Source organism: Oncorhynchus mykiss, chromosome 12 (assembly GCF_013265735.2).
Source record: "Oncorhynchus mykiss isolate Arlee chromosome 12, USDA_OmykA_1.1, whole genome shotgun sequence".
Classification (NCBI taxonomy): domain Eukaryota; kingdom Metazoa; phylum Chordata; class Actinopteri; order Salmoniformes; family Salmonidae; genus Oncorhynchus; species Oncorhynchus mykiss.
Window position 1 is genome coordinate 96,350,431 of NC_048576.1, and position 16,051 is coordinate 96,366,481.

The 16,051-nt window shown below is 43.8% G+C and overlaps 1 protein-coding gene across 1 annotated transcript in view; it reads right to left on the minus strand.

The window, feature by feature from the left end:
* LOC118937802 (F-box/LRR-repeat protein 16-like) overlaps positions 1-15,556 on the minus strand; it is a 51,661-nt gene extending 36,105 nt beyond the window's left edge. The window contains exon 1 of the mRNA XM_036939366.1: positions 15,190-15,556. The gene's annotated coding sequence lies outside the window, so the exon portion shown is untranslated. The remainder of the gene's footprint in view (positions 1-15,189) is intronic.
* Positions 15,557-16,051: the final 495 nt, after the last annotated feature.

A 16,051-nucleotide genomic window follows, 5' to 3' on the forward strand; every position in this document is an offset into this window, starting at 1 on the left:
GAAAGAGGAGAGAGAGAGGGAGAAAGAGGAGAGAGAAAGGGAGAAGGAGGAGCGAGAGAGGGAAAAAGAGGAGAGAGAGGGGGAGAAAGAGGAGAGAGAGGGGGAGAAAGAGGAGAGAGAGAGGGAGAAAGAGGAGAGACAAACAGAGAGGGCACAATAATCAGTGCCACCCTGTGAGAGCTTTATATCCTGGAACCAAGGGACAGAGGGATGGAGGATCTCTAGTAGACTGCAGTGTTTATGAATCCTGGTCTTGGGGTCACAAAGGGGCCAACACTAGACTAGTTTCATCCTGGGGTCCCAAAGGGGCCAACACTAGACTAGTTTCATCCTGGGGTCCCAAAGGGGCCAACACTAGACTAGTTTCATCCTGGTTCTGGGGACCCAAAGGGGCCAACACTAGACTAGTTCCATCCTGGTTCTGGGGACCCAAAGGGACCAACACTAGACTAGTTTCATCCTGGGGTCCCAAAGGGGCCAACACTAGACTAGTTTCATCCTGGGGTCCCAAAGGGACCAACACTAGACTAGTTTCATTCTAGGGACCCAAATGGGCCAACACTAGACTAGATTCATCCTGGGGTCCCAAATGGGCCAACACTAGACTAGTTTCATCCTGGGGTCCCAAAGGGGCCAACACTAGACTAGTTTCATCCTGGGGTCCCAAAGGGGCCAACACTAGACTAGTTCCATCCTGGGGTCCCAAAGGGGCCAACACTAGACTAGTTCCATCCTGGGGTCCCAAAGGGGCCAACACTAGACTAGTTCCATCCTGGGGTCCCAAAGGGGCCAACACTAGACTAGTTTCCCTTCCTGCCATTCTGTACCTTACTGACTCTGCCCTGGATTACCCAACCTCTGTTTGTTAATAAACATCTGTGATTCCAACTGTCTGCATCTTATCCTGAGTTCTGATAGGTGTGTGAGAGAGAAAAGAGAGAGAGAAAAGAGATAAAAAAGAGAGAGAGAGAGAGAGAGAGAGAGAGAGAGAGAGAAGAGAAAGGAGAGAGAGAGAGAGAGAGAGAGAAGATAAAAGAGAAAAGAGAAAGAGAGAGAGAGAGAGAGAGAGTGAGGGAGAAAGAGGAGAGAGAAAGGGAGAAGGAGGAGCGAGAGAGGGAAAGAGAGAGGGGGCTGTAATGGTTCGCGGTGCCTCTTGCCACTGCCATATGTGCCAGGTTAACTCAGCAGTGGGGGTTAGGGGAGAGAAAGGAAGGGTAGAGAGAGGGATGGAGGGAGGGGATGAGAGAAGGAGAGAGAGGTTCCTCAGAGTGGATGGTTTTGGCAGTTAGTGTCTGAGAGGATTTGATCTTTCAAAGCATTTCTCTGTCCACTTTCCCTCTACCAGTGCAGATGGAGAAAAGGATGGAGCGAAGGAGGGAGGGAGGGTGAGGTGTAGGGATGGAGGGGAGGGAGGGAGGGTGAGGTGTAGGGATGGAGGGGAGGGAGGGAGGGTGAGGTGTAGGGATGGAGGGGAGGGAGAGAGTAGTCTGCCTTATCTTTGTTAGACCAGCTGGTGACCTGAAACGCAGGACACTGCTGTTCAATCAAAACCTGAAACCAGAGGTTTCTGGAGTAAGCCAAGACAGGGTTCTTCTAATCCCAAGGAGAAAGATTTGAACAATGTGTACAGCGCTGACGAGAAGACAAGAACACAGCTTCATTTCAAATCAATTCAAACCTGCTTCTTTGCAACAGGACAAACATGTTTATTTGTTTTTCTCTCTCTCAGGGGCGGTCAAGCAAGGGAGGGGGGGGGGGAGAGGAAAGAGATCAGAGTTGTTAAATACAGAGAGAGAGGATGAGAGAAGGAGAGAGATCAGAGTTGTGACGTACAGAGAGAGAAGGAGAGAGATCAGAGTTGTGAAATACAGAGAGAAGGAGAGAGATCAGAGTTGTGAAATACAGAGAGAGGATGAGAGAAGGAGAGAGATCAGAGTTGTGACGTACAGAGAGAGAAGGAGAGAGATCAGAGTTGTGAAATACAGAGAGAAGGAGAGAGATCAGAGTTGTGACGTACAGAGAGAGAAGGAGAGAGATCAGAGTTGTGAAATACAGAGAGAAGGAGAGAGATCAGAGTTGTGAAATACAGAGAGAGGATGAGAGAAGGAGAGAGATCAGAGTTGTGACGTACAGAGAGAGAAGGAGAGAGATCAGAGTTGTGAAATACAGAGAGAAGGAGAGAGATCAGAGTTGTGAAATACAGAGAGAGGATGAGAGAAGGAGAGAGATAAGAGTTGTGAAATACAGAGAGAGGATGAGAGGAGAGAGATCAGAGTTGTGACGTACAGAGAGAGAAGGAGAGAGATCAGAGTTGTGAAATACAGAGAGAAGGAGAGAGAAGGAGAGAGATAAGAGTTGTGAAATACAGAGAGAGGATGAGAGAAGGAGAGAGATAAGAGTTGTGAAATACAGAGAGAGGATGAGAGGAGAGAGATCAGAGTTGTGACGTACAGAGAGAGAGAGAGGATAAGAGAAGGAGAGAGAAGGAGAGAGATCAGAGTTGTGAAATACATTTCTCCCCAACTCTCTCCACCCCCTCTCCATCTCTCTCCACCCCTCTCCATTTCTCTCCTTCTCTCTCTCCACCCCCTCTCCATCTCTCTCCACCCCCTCTCCATCTCTCTCCACCCCCTCTCCATTTCTCCCCATCTCTCTCCACCCCCTCTCCATCTCTCTCCACCCCCTCTCTATCGCTCTCCACCCCCTCTCCATTTCTCCCCATCTCTCTCCACCCCCTCTCCATTTCTCTCCTTCTCTCTCCACCCCTTCTCCATCTCTCGCCATCTCTCTCCACCCCCTCTCTATCTCTCTCCACTCCCTCTCCATTTCTCCCCATCTCTCTCCACCCCCTCTCCATCTCTCTCCACCCCCTCTCCATCTCTCTCCACCCCCTCTCCATTTCTCCCCATCTCTCTCCATCTCCTCTCCAATTCTCTCCATCTCTCTCCATCTCTCTCCATCTCTCTCCACCCCTCAACATCTCTCTCCACCCCCTCTCCATCTCTCTCCATCTCCTCTCCATTTCTCCCCATCTCTCTCCACCCCCTCTCCAGTGTAGCGAAATGCTTGTGCTTCTAGTTTCGACAGTGCAGTAATATCTAACAAGTAATCTAACAATTCCCAACAACTACCTAATACACACAAATCTAACAAGTAATCTAACAATTCCCAACAACGACCTAATACACACAAATCTAAAGGGGTGAATGAGAATATGTACATATAAATATATGGATGAGTGATGGCCGAGCAGCATAGGCAAGATGCTATAGATGGTATAAAATACAGTATATACATGTGATATGAGTAATGTACAATATGTAAACATTATTAAAGTGCCATTATTTAAAGTGTCATTGTTTAAAGTGACTAGTGATCCATTTATTAAAGTGGCCAGTCACAATGTGTGCTGCAGCCTCTCTGAGTTCGTGATTGCAATTTAGTAGTCTGATGGCCTTGAGATAGAAACTGTTTTTCAGTCGCTCGGTCCCAGCTGTGATGGACCTGTACTGACCTCGCCTTCTGGATGATAGCAGTGTGAACAGGCAGTGGATTGGGTGGTTGTTGTCCTTGATTATCTTATTGGCCTTCCTGTGACATCGGGTGCTGTATAGTCGTGGCTAAAAGTTTTGAGAATGACACAAATATTATTTTTCACAAAGTCTGCTGCCTCAGTTTGTATGATGGCAATTTGCATGTACTCCAGAATGTTACGAAGAGTGATCAGATTAATTGCAAAGTACCTCTTTGCCATGCAAATTAACTGAATCCCCAAAAAACATCTCCACTGCATTTCAGCCCTGCCACAAAAGGACCAGCTGACATCATGTCAGTGGTTCTTTCGTTAACACAGGTGTGAGTGTTGACGAGGACAAGGCTGGAGAGCACTCTGTCATGGTGATTGAGTTTGAATAACAGACTGGAAGCTTCAAAAGGAGGGTGGTGCTTGGAATCATTTGTCTTCCTCTGTCAACCATGGTTAACAGCAAGGAAACACGTCCCGTCATCATTGCTTTGCAGAAAATGGGCAAGGATATTGCTGCCAATAAGATTGCACCTAAATCAACCATTTATCGGATCATCAAGAACTTCAAGTAGAGCGGTTCAATTGTTGTGAAGAAGGCTTCAGAGCGCCCAAGAAAATCCGACAAGCGCCAGGACCGTCTCCTAAAGTTGATTCAGCTGCGGGATTGGGGCACCACCAGTACAGAGCTTGCTCAGGAATGGCAGCAGGCAGGTGTTAGTGCATCTGCACACACAGTGAGGCGAAGACCTTTGGAGGATGGCCTGGTGTCAAGAAGGGCAGCAAAGAAGCCACTTCTCTCCAGGAAAAACATCAGGGACAGACTGATATTCTGCAAAAGGTACAGGGATTGGACTGCTGAGGACTGGGGTAAAGTCATTTTCTCTGATGAATCCACTTTCCGATTGTTCGGGGCATCCGGAAAAAGCTTCTCCGGAGAAGACAAGGTGATCGCTACCATCAGTCCTGTGTCATGCCAACAGTAAAGCATCCTGAGACCATTCATGTGTGGGGTTGCTTCTCAGCCAAAGGAGTGGGCTCACTCACAATTTTGCCTAAGAACACAGCCATGAATAAAGAATGGTACCAACACATCCTCCGAGAGCAACTTCTCCCAACCATCCAGGAACAGTTTGGTGATGAACAATGCCTTTTCCAGCATGATGGAGCACCTTGCCATAAGGCAAAAGTCATAACTAAGTGGATCGGGGAACAAAACATTGATATTTTGGGTCCATGGCCAGGAAACTCCCCAGACCTTAATCCCATTGAAAACTTGTGGTCAATCCTCAAGAGGCGGGTGGACAAACAAAAACCCACAAATTCTGACAAACTCCCAAGCATTGATTATATAAGAATGGGCTGCCATCAGTTAGACCAGTCTAGAAATAGTGTTTCTATAATTTGCTGACTTTTGGAGAACGGATGGCAGTACAAGCTTCCGATTACAGGTTGTCTACTGTGAATATATTTTTGATGTAATGGGCTATGTAGTTTTTCCCAAAAAATATAGCGCAAGAGCACCACCATTGCATTCGTCCTTCTTTTATTTTTTTACCTCTAAGGCTGGCAGCTTTGTTGTCTGCAGATTGTACAGTGGACTCTACAGAACAACAATGTGGCCCAGAAGTTAATTGACAGCATGCCGGGGCGGATTGCAGAGGTCTTGAAAAAAGAAGGGTCAACTCTGCAAATATTGACTCTTTGCATCAACTTCATGTCATTGTAAATAAAAGCCTTTGACACTTATGAAATGCTTGTAATTATACTTCAGTATTCCATAGTAACATCTGACAAAAATATCTAAAGACACTGAAGCAGCAAACCTTGTGGAAATTAATATTTGTGTCATTCTCAAAACTTTTGGCCATGACTGTAGGTGTCATAGAGGGCAGGTAGTGATGCGTTGTGCAGACCGCACCACCCTCTGGAGAGTCTTGCAGTTGAGGGCGGTGCAGTTGCCGTGATACAGCCCAACAGGATGCTCTTGATTGTGCATCTCTAAAAGTTTGTCTGTGATGTGTACGCAGAGGAACTTACAATGTTCCACCTTCTCCACCGCTGTCCCTGCGATGTGGATAGAGGGGTGGGGGGTGCTCCCTCTGCTGTTTCCTGAAGTCCACGATCATCTCCTTTGTTTTGTTGACGTTGAGTGAGAGGTTATTTTCCTGACACCACACTATGAGTGCCCTCACCTCCTCCCTGTAGGCCGTCTCGTCGTTGTTGGTAATCAAGCCTACCACTGTAGTTTCGTCCGCAAACTTGATGATTGAGTTTGAGGTGTGTATGACCACGCAGTCGTTGGTGAACAGGGAGTACAGGAAGGGGGCTGAGCACGCACCCTTGTAGGGCCTCCAGCTTGATGATAAGCTTGGAAGGTACTATGGTGTTAAATGCTGAGCTGTAGTCAATGAACAGAATTCTTACATAGGTATTCCTCTTGTCCAGATGGGACAGGGCAGTGTGCAGTGTGATGGCGATTGCATCGTCTGTGGACCTGTTGGGGCGGTATAAAAACTGAAGTGGGTCTAGGGTGGCCGGTAAGGTGGAGGTGATCTGATCCTTGACTAGTCTCTCAAAGCACTTCATGATGACAGAGGTGAGTGCTATGGAGAGGTAGTCATTTAGTTCAGTTATCTTTGCCTTCTTGGGTACAGGAACAATACAGGAACAATGGTAGCCATCTTGAAGCATGTGGGGACAGCAGGCTGGGATAGGGAGCGATTGAATATGTCCGTAAACACACCAGCCAGCTGGTCTGCGCATGATCTGAGGCTAGGGATGCCGTCTGGGCCAGCAGTCTTGCAAAGGTTAACACATCTAAATGTTTTACTCACATCGTCCACGGAGAAGGAGAGGCGGGGGCGCAGTCCTTGTTAGCGGGCCGCGACGGTGGCACTGTTTTTTCCTCAAAGCTGGCAAAGAAGGAGTTTAGTTTGTCTGGAAGCATGAGGCTGGTTCTGTTTTTGTAGTCTGTGATTTCCTGTAGACTGTAGCCACATACATATGAAGTCGGAAGTTTACATACACTTAGGTTGGAGTCATTAAAACTCGTTTTTCAACTACTCCACACATTTCTTGTTAACAAACTATAGTTTTGGCAAGTTGGTTAGGACATCTACTAAGTTTTCCAACAATTGTTTACAGACAGATTATTTCACTTATAATTCACAGTGAATTCACAGTGAACAATCATAATTCCAGTGGGTCAGAAGTTTACGTGCACTAAGCTGACTGTGCCTTTAAACAGCTAGGAAAACTCCAGAAAATTATGTAATTGCGTTAGAAGCTTCTGATAGGCTAATTGATATAATTTGAGTCAATTAGAACTGTACCTGTGGATGTATTTCAAGGCCTACCTTCAAACTCAGTGCCTCTTTGCTTAACATCATGGGAAAAAGCAAAATAAAAAAATTGTACACCTCCACAAGACTGATTCCTCCTTGGGAGCAATTACCAAACGCCTGAAGGTACCACGTCATCTGTACAAAAAATAGTACGCAAGTATAACACACCTTGGGACCCACACCATGGGACCTCGCAGCCGTCATACCGCTCAGGAAGGAGACGCGTTCTGTCTCCTAGAGATGAACGTACTTTGGTGCGAAAAGTGCAAATCAATCCCAGAACAACAGCAAAGGACCTTGTGAAGATGCTGGAGGAAACAGGTACAAAAGTATCTATATCCACAATAAAACAAGTATTATATCGACATAACCTGAAAGGCCACACAGCAAGGAAGAAGACACTGCTTTGTCCTAGGTGGTGGTCCAAACAGAGGATCTGATCCATTGTCCTGGGTGGTGGTCCATACAGAGGATCTGACTCTGGAAAGTCGTATTTCTAGTCGTAATGTTGGTAAGTTGACGTTGCTCATATATCCAATAGTTATTTACGTCTGTGTGTAATAAGACTTAAGATTTCCTGGTGTAACAGTGTCAGAAATTATACATAAAAAAAAAAAAAAAAAAAAAAAAATGCATAGTTTCCTCTCAAAGCGAAGGCCGGGGGTGATATAGTATCCTATCATTTAGTTTTCAGAATTTTTTTCAAAATTCTGAAAATATTAAATGTTGTCATTTATGTTGTAAACACAACTGCCATTTAAAGTGGCAGTACACCAACATCTGAAAATATACTTAATTGTATTGATAGAAATGCATTGACTTCAAAGAGTGATCCTGAGAGACAGTGACCAAAAATATGGCTTCGTTTTCTTTATTTAGCCTTAGCATCACTATTGGGAATGGTAGGGGCTTTGGCAGCATGGTTTTAAAAGCCCAAATCCTTTTAAGTTACTATAAACCAATAGTAAAGCACCCAAAACACCTTAACAAGTTGCACATAAAGAATACTGGAGGATGTTATAGGAATTATGGTATTTATATAATATTTTCAGTATAATTTTTTTTCTTCTTCAAGAATACACACCAATACAGCACATTCAGAGGGCAGCAGCTCTAGTATTTATACCACTGACAGACTTCATGAGCAGCTGGTTTCAGTACTACAGCTCTAACTAGTATTTATACCACTGACAGACTTCATGAGCAGCTGGTTTCAGTACTACAGCTCTAACTCGTATTTATACCACTGATAGACTTCATGAGCAGCTGGTTTCAGTACTACAGCTCTAACTAGTATTTATACCACTGACAGACTTCATGAGCAGCTGGTTTCAGTACTACAGCTCTAACTAGTATTTATACCACTGACAGACTTCATGAGCAGCTGGTTTCAGTACTACAGCTCTAACTAGTATTTATACCACTGATAGACTTCATGAGCAGCTGGTTTCAGTACTACAGCTCTAACTAGTACTTATACCACTGATAGGCTTCATGGATTCAGTACTACCGCTCTAACTAGTATTTATACCACTGATAGACTTCATGAGCAGCTGGTTTCAGTACGACAGCTCTAACTAGTATTTATACCACTGATAGACTTCATGAGGAGCTGGTTTCAGTACTACAGCTCTAACTAGTATTTATACCACTGACAGACTTCATGAGGAGCTGGATTCAGTACTACAGCTCTAACTAGTATTTATACCACTGACAGACTTCATGAGCAGCTGGTTTCAGTACTACAGCTCTAACTCGTATTTATACCACTGATAGACTTCATGAGCAGCTGGTTTCAGTACTACAGCTCTAACTAGTATTTATACCACTGACAGACTTCATGAGCAGCTGGTTTCAGTACTACAGCTCTAACTAGTATTTATACCACTGACAGACTTCATGAGCAGCTGGTTTCAGTACTACAGCTCTAACTAGTATTTATACCACTGATAGACTTCATGAGCAGCTGGTTTCAGTACTACAGCTCTAACTAGTACTTATACCACTGATAGGCTTCATGGATTCAGTACTACCGCTCTAACTAGTATTTATACCACTGATAGACTTCATGAGCAGCTGGTTTCAGTACGACAGCTCTAACTAGTATTTATACCACTGATAGACTTCATGAGGAGCTGGTTTCAGTACTACAGCTCTAACTAGTATTTATACCACTGACAGACTTCATGAGGAGCTGGATTCAGTACTACAGCTCTACCTAGTATTTATACCACTGATAGACTTCATGAGGAGCTGGTTTCAGTACTACAGCTCTAACTAGTATTTATACCACTGATAGACTTCATGAGCAGCTGGATTCAGTACTACAGCTCTAACTCGTATTTATACCACTGATAGACTTCATGAGCAGCTGGTTTCAGTACTACAGATCTACCTAGTATTTATACCACTGATAGACTTCATGAGGAGCTGGATTCTGTACTACAGATCTAACTAGTATTTATACCACTGACAGACTTCATGAGGAGCTGGATTCTGTACTACAGCTCTAACTAGTATTTATACCACTGATAGACTTCATGAGGAGCTGGATTCAGTACTACAGATCTAACTAGTATTTATACCACTGATAGACTTCATGAGGAGCTGGTTTCAGTACTACAGCTCTAACTAGTATTTATACCACTGACAGACTTCATGAGCAGCTGGTTTCAGTACTACAGCTCTAACTAGTATTTATACCACTGATAGACTTCATGAGGAGCTGGTTTCAGTACTACAGCTCTAACTAGTATTTATACCACTGATAGACTTCATGAGCAGCTGGTTTCAGTACTACAGCTATAACTAGTATTTATACCACTGACAGACTTCATGAGCAGCTGGTTTCAGTACTACAGCTCTAACTAGTATTTATATAACTGATAGGCTTCATGAGCAGCTGGATTCTGTACTACAGCTCTAACTAGTATTTATACCACTGATAGACTTCATGAGGAGCTGGTTTCAGTACGACAGCTCTAACTCGTATTTATACCACTGACAGACTTCATGAGCAGCTGGTTTCAGTACTACAGCTCTAACTCGTATTTATACCACTGACAGACTTCATGAGCAGCTGGTTTCAGTACGACAGCTCTAACTCGTATTTATACCACTGATAGACTTCATGAGCAGCTGGTTTCAGTAAGACAGCTATAACTAGTATTTATACCACTGATAGACTTCATGAGCAGCTGGTTTCAGTACTACAGCTCTAACTAGTATTTATACCACTGATAGACTTCATGAGGAGCTGGATTCTGTACTACAGCTCTAACTAGTATTTATACCACTGATAGACTTCATGAGGAGCTGGATTCTGTACGACAGCTCTAACTAGTATTTATACCACTGATAGACTTCATGAGGAGCTGGATTCTGTACGACAGCTCTAACTAGTATTTATACCACTGACAGACTTCATGAGCTGTTTTGACTGCAACTAAGCCTATACAGTGGGATCCTAAATTACTGACACTTGATAAAGATGAGCAATAATGAATGTATATAATAATCATTCAAATACAGTGGTATATTATATATATATATATATATATATATATATATATATGCAAGAACATTGAGGAAATATTATTTTATACTAATAGTATTGCTCAGAGAAAAATATTTTGTTTAAACAAATAATATTTGTTTTATTAAAAAGGTTGAAATTATTGACACCCCTAAAGAGTATTAGAAATATAGTAGTCAAAAGTTTAGTATTTGGTCCCATATTCCTAGCACGCAATGACTCTCTCTCCCCACCACCGATACTATAATTATTTGACCCTGCTGGTCATCTATGAACATTTGAACATCTTGGCCATGTTCTGTTATAATCTCCACCCGGCACAGGCAGAAGAAGACTGGCCACCCCTCAGAGCCTGGTTCCTCTCTACCCAGTACAGCCAGAAGAGGACAGGCCACCCCTCATAGCCTGGTTCCTCTCTATGTTTCTTCCTAGGTTCTGGCCTTTCTAGGGAGTTTTTCCTAGCCACCGTGCTTCTACACCTGCATTGCTTGCTGTTTGGGGTTTCAGGCTGGGTTTCTGTACAGCACTTTGAGACATCAGCTGATATTATAAAAACGGATTTATAAATACATTTGATTTGATCATCAAGCTTGTGTCTCTACAAACATGTTGGATGCATAATGTACCGCGTCATTTTGGAGGCACTTTTATTTCTAGTGGGCACAAAATAATCAGTGTGTTAGTAGAACAGGTTTGTGAACTCAGCCCCAGGACCAACTGGATGAGGGGACTCTGTTCTTTGCTCTTGGCATTGCAGGGCTTAGTAATGATATGAAAGGGGGTCACTGTATTTTAAAGGTTTCCAAAACCCAATTGCTAATTTTTGAGTTGTATTATTAGTGGATATTGTCCCAGTTCTGCCCTGCATGCACTGCCAGTAGTTTTGTTTAATCTCTCTCCCTCTCTCCCTCTCACTCTCTTTCTCTCTATCTCTCTCTCTCTCCCCCCACAAGCCCCCCTCTCTCTCCCCACAAGCCCCCCTCTCTCTATCTCTCTTCCCACAAGCCTCTCTCTCTGTCCCTCTTCCCTCCCCTCTCTCTCCACCAGCCTCTCTCTCTGTCCCTCTTCCCTCCCGTCTCTCTCCACCAGCCTCTCTCGCTGTCCCTCTTCCCTCCCCTCTCTCTCCCCACCAGCCCTCCCGCCCCACCAGCCCCTCTCTCTGTCCCTCTTCCCTCCCCTCTCTCTCCCCACCAGCCCTCCTCTCTGTCCCTCTTCCCTCCCATCTCTCTCTCTCCACCAGCCCCCCTCTCCGTCCCTCTTCCCTCCCCTCTCTCTCTCTCTTTCTCTCCACACCAGCCCCCCTCTCTGTTCCTCTTCCCCCCTCTCTATCTCTCTCTTTCTCTCCCCACCAGCCTCTCTCTCCCCACAAGTCCCTCTCTCCCCACCAGCCCCCCTCTCTGTCCCTCTTCGCTCCCCCTCTTTCTCTCCCCACCAGCCCCTCTCTCCAAACCAACCCCTCTCTCCCCACCAGCCCCTCTCTCCCCACCAGCCCCTCTCTCCCCACCAGCCCCTCTCTCCCCAACAGCCCCTCTCTCCCCAACAGCCCCTCTCTCCCCAACAGCCCCTCTCTCCCCAACAGCCCCTCTCTCTGTCCCCCTTCCCTCCCCCTCTCTCGATCTCTCTCAATTCAATTTCAATTCAAGGGGCTTTATTGTTATAGGAAACATATGTTAACATCGTCAAAGGAAGTGAAATAGATAATAAACAAAAGTGAAGAAAAAAACCAATTGGGGTGTCAAAAATAAACAATCCCCCCTCTCTCTCTCCCTCTCCATCGCTTTCATTAGCTTAGTTGTTTAGATCATGCTAATCAGCTCTTTCATTAGCTTAGTTGTTTAGATCATGCTAATCAGCTCTTTCATTAGCTTAGTTGTTTAGATCATGCTAATCAGCTCTTTCATTAGCTTAGTTGTTTAGATCATGCTAATCAGCTCGTTCATTAGCTTAGTTGTTTAGATCATGCTAATCAGCTCTTTCATTAGCTTAGTTGTTTAGATCATGCTAATCAGCTCTTTAATTAGCTTAGTTGTTTAGATCATGCTAATCAGCTCTTTAATTAGCTTAGTTGTTTAGATCATGCTAATCAGCTCTTTAATTAGCTTAGTTGTTTAGATCATGCTAATCAGCTCTTTCATTAGCTTAGTTGTTTAGATCATGTTAATCAGCTCTTTAATTATCTTAGTTGTTTAGATCATGCTAATCAGCTCTTTAATTAGCTTAGTTGTTTAGATCATGCTAATCAGCTCTTTCATTAGCTTAGTTGTTTAGATCATGCTAATCAGCTCTTTCATTAGCTTAGTTGTTTAGAGTATGCTAATCAGCTCTTTCATTAGCTTAGTTGTTTAGATCATGCTAATCAGCTCTTTCATTAGCTTAGTTGTTTAGATCATGCTAATCAGCTCTTTCATTAGCTTAGTTGTTTAGAGTATGCTAATCAGCTCTTTCATTAGCTTAGTTGTTTAGATCATGCTAATCAGCTCTTTCATTAGCTTAGTTGTTTAGAGTATGCTAATCAGCTCTTTCATTAGCTTAGTTGTTTAGATCATGCTAATCAGCTCTTTCATTAGCTTAGTTGTTTAGATCATGCTAATCAGCTCTTTCATTAGCTTAGTTGTTTAGAGTATGCTAATCAGCTCTTTCATTAGCTTAGTTGTTTAGATCATGCTAATCAGCTCTTTCATTAGCTTAGTTGTTTAGAGTATGCTAATCAGCTCTTTCATTAGCTTAGTTGTTTAGATCATGCTAATCAGCTCTTTCATTAGCTTAGTTGTTTAGATCATGCTAATCAGCTCTTTCATTAGCTTAGTTGTTTAGATCATGCTAATCAGCTCTTTCATTAGCTTAGTTGTTTAGAGTATGCTAATCAGCTCTTTCATTAGCTTAGTTGTTTAGATCATGCTAATCAGCTCTTTCATTAGCTTAGTTGTTTAGAGTATGCTAATCAGCTCTTTCATTAGCTTAGTTGTTTAGATCATGCTAATCAGCTCTTTCATTAGCTTAGTTGTTTAGATCATGCTAATCAGCTCTTTCATTAGCTTAGTTGTTTAGATCATGCTAATCAGCTCTTTCAGTCTCCTGAAAGCTTCTCTCTAGACTAAGAAGGTATTTTCCTGTCTTTAGGCTGCTAAACACACCATGGTTAGAGAGGGATACAGAGGAAGGTAGGGGAGGGGAGGGTAGGGGAGAAGAGAGGAGGGGAGAGGAGAGGAAGAGAGGAGGGTAGAGGAGAGGGAAGGAGGGGAGAGCAGTTAGAGATATGCACATTAGAATTATTTATAATATACAGTATGTGTTGTGTGTTGGGGTATTGGGAACTGGAGGTGTACTTGTAAATGTCTGGGTGATGGTGTTGGGCTATTGGGAACTAGAGATGTACTTGTAAATGTCTGGGTGATGGTGTTGGGGTATTGGGATCTAGAGATGTACTTGTAAATGTCTGGGTGATGGTGTTGGGGTATTGGGATCTAGAGATGTACTTGTAAATGTCTGGGTGATGGTGTTGGGGTATTGGGAACTAGAGATGTACTTGTAAATGTCTGGGTGATGGTTTTGGGGTATTGGGAACTAGAGGTGTACTTGTAAATGTCTGGGTGATGGTGTTGGGCTATTGGGAACTAGAGGTGTACTTGTAAATGTCTGGGTGATGGTGTTGGGGTATTGGGAACTAGAGGTGTACTTGTAAATGTCTGGGTGATGGTGTTGGGATATTGGGAACTAGAGGTGTACTTGTAAATGTCTGGGTGATGGTGTTGGGGTATTGGGAACTAGAGGTGTACTTGTAAATGTCTGGGTGATGGTGTTGGGGTATTGGGAACTAGAGGTGTACTTGTAAATGTCTGGGTGATGGTGTTGGTTTGTTGGAGTGGAATGTACACGCTTGTGAGAAAGAATTTCCTCCCGTGAAGACCATCAACTCTATTCTATTCTATTACATTCTATTCTATTACATTCTATTCTATTCTATTTTATTACATTCTATGTCCAGTTCATCATGTAGAATCAAACTTTTATCCAATAGCAGCAACAGTTCCTCCTACGTTGTAGCTATGTAGTAATACCATTAGGCTAAACTGATTTAGACCTATGCTTTGCACTGATAAAAACCTAATAAACTATGCTGTAACACGGTTACATAGCTGACTGTTACAAGGGACTGGTGTGGCCTCTGACTGGTAGCATAATACATGGAAATAGTCAGAATAGCCTAACTAGTCGACATTATACAATTATACTGTATAGAAAAGACAAGGCTGCACACTTTACAGAATAGGCCTATAAGCGCGTTTACGTCACTGACGTGGGAAAGGTTGGCGTCATATGTTTGCGGTTACGTTCCTATCTTCCCAGCCCGCTGCTGCGGTTCGCGCTGTGCTGCGTACCGAGGCAAGACAAAGACTCGCGACATCATCTACACATACAGGGATAACAGGAATACAATGATGCTTTCTGTGTTTTCATAATCACTTCTATCGAGGTTATATCTTCTAATCCCGTTACCAATCATAATCGATAAATAGCCTAGGCTATCTCTGTGCCGATGAGCAATGAACGGTTATCCATCGAGCCGTTCGCAGGCTCGATCCAACTCCTCTGCCGCTGAATGATTTCATCGAGGACAGTATGGTGTTGCTGAATGGTTACATGGTGATCCGTGATCGATAATGTAGCCTATGTGCTATCAGGTTGAGAGGGCTGATCACAATGTATCAGTTTAGCTCATCAGCATCAGTCCTTCGGGGAGAATAAGAAGAGTCAACCCGCTGATTGCTCTGTGCATCCCTTACCTCTCATACGCTGCTCACTCGGGCATTACTCCATGATCGGCGAAATGTCCCGGTTTACTCTGGTCACGTTTCCCTCAACGTTGCAGCTCGCACGAGAAGAAATAAATATAGAACCCTAGAAACGGCAGCAGCAGCAGCCCTTCCCGTTACCGGTTGTGCCTGGTGGAGGCAAGAGGTACACCCTCCGGTACTGATGCCATCGACGCGTGAATCCGATCCTTAAATCCGGAGGCGGATTAAAAAAAACGCGTCTGTTATGCAAAATATATGTTTTACCCTCAAAATCCGTTAACGCTCAAATAAGGGGCATCCGATACCTCTTCATTCAATATGCGTCCACTGTCACACAAAGCGTGATTTTCCTCTCTCGCTCTCTCTCTCGATTGCTCGCTCTGTCTCGCTCTCTCCTCCTTTCTCCTCCTCTCTCCTATTGGCCGTCCTCTCACGTGTGTCTCGTGAACAACATTAGCCTGAGCAACAGTTGTGGAATTGTTGATTCGCCTTCAAAATAAAAGTTCGCATTGAAACTGATATACGATGAAAATATTGGAATCATGCCATAATTGCTCGAGAGCACGCAAAACAAGGTCGCAGTTTTGTTATATAAATAAAAAATAAATACAATAATTTGTCAATTTGACAAGAACAAAAAAATCTGTTGAAATCGCATTGTGGATGCATAGACTTAGGATTGCATTGGGGCATAGTTATATTACAATGTTCAGCCTTACCTATGGATCTGGGGTCCATGACACCGTCTATTAGCCGACTCAGCGACACCCACAGGACACACCTGCAATGAGTTGTCATAGTCGTATAGCAGGACTTTAACTGTGAAATCACCCCCCCAGTCAGTCTGTTG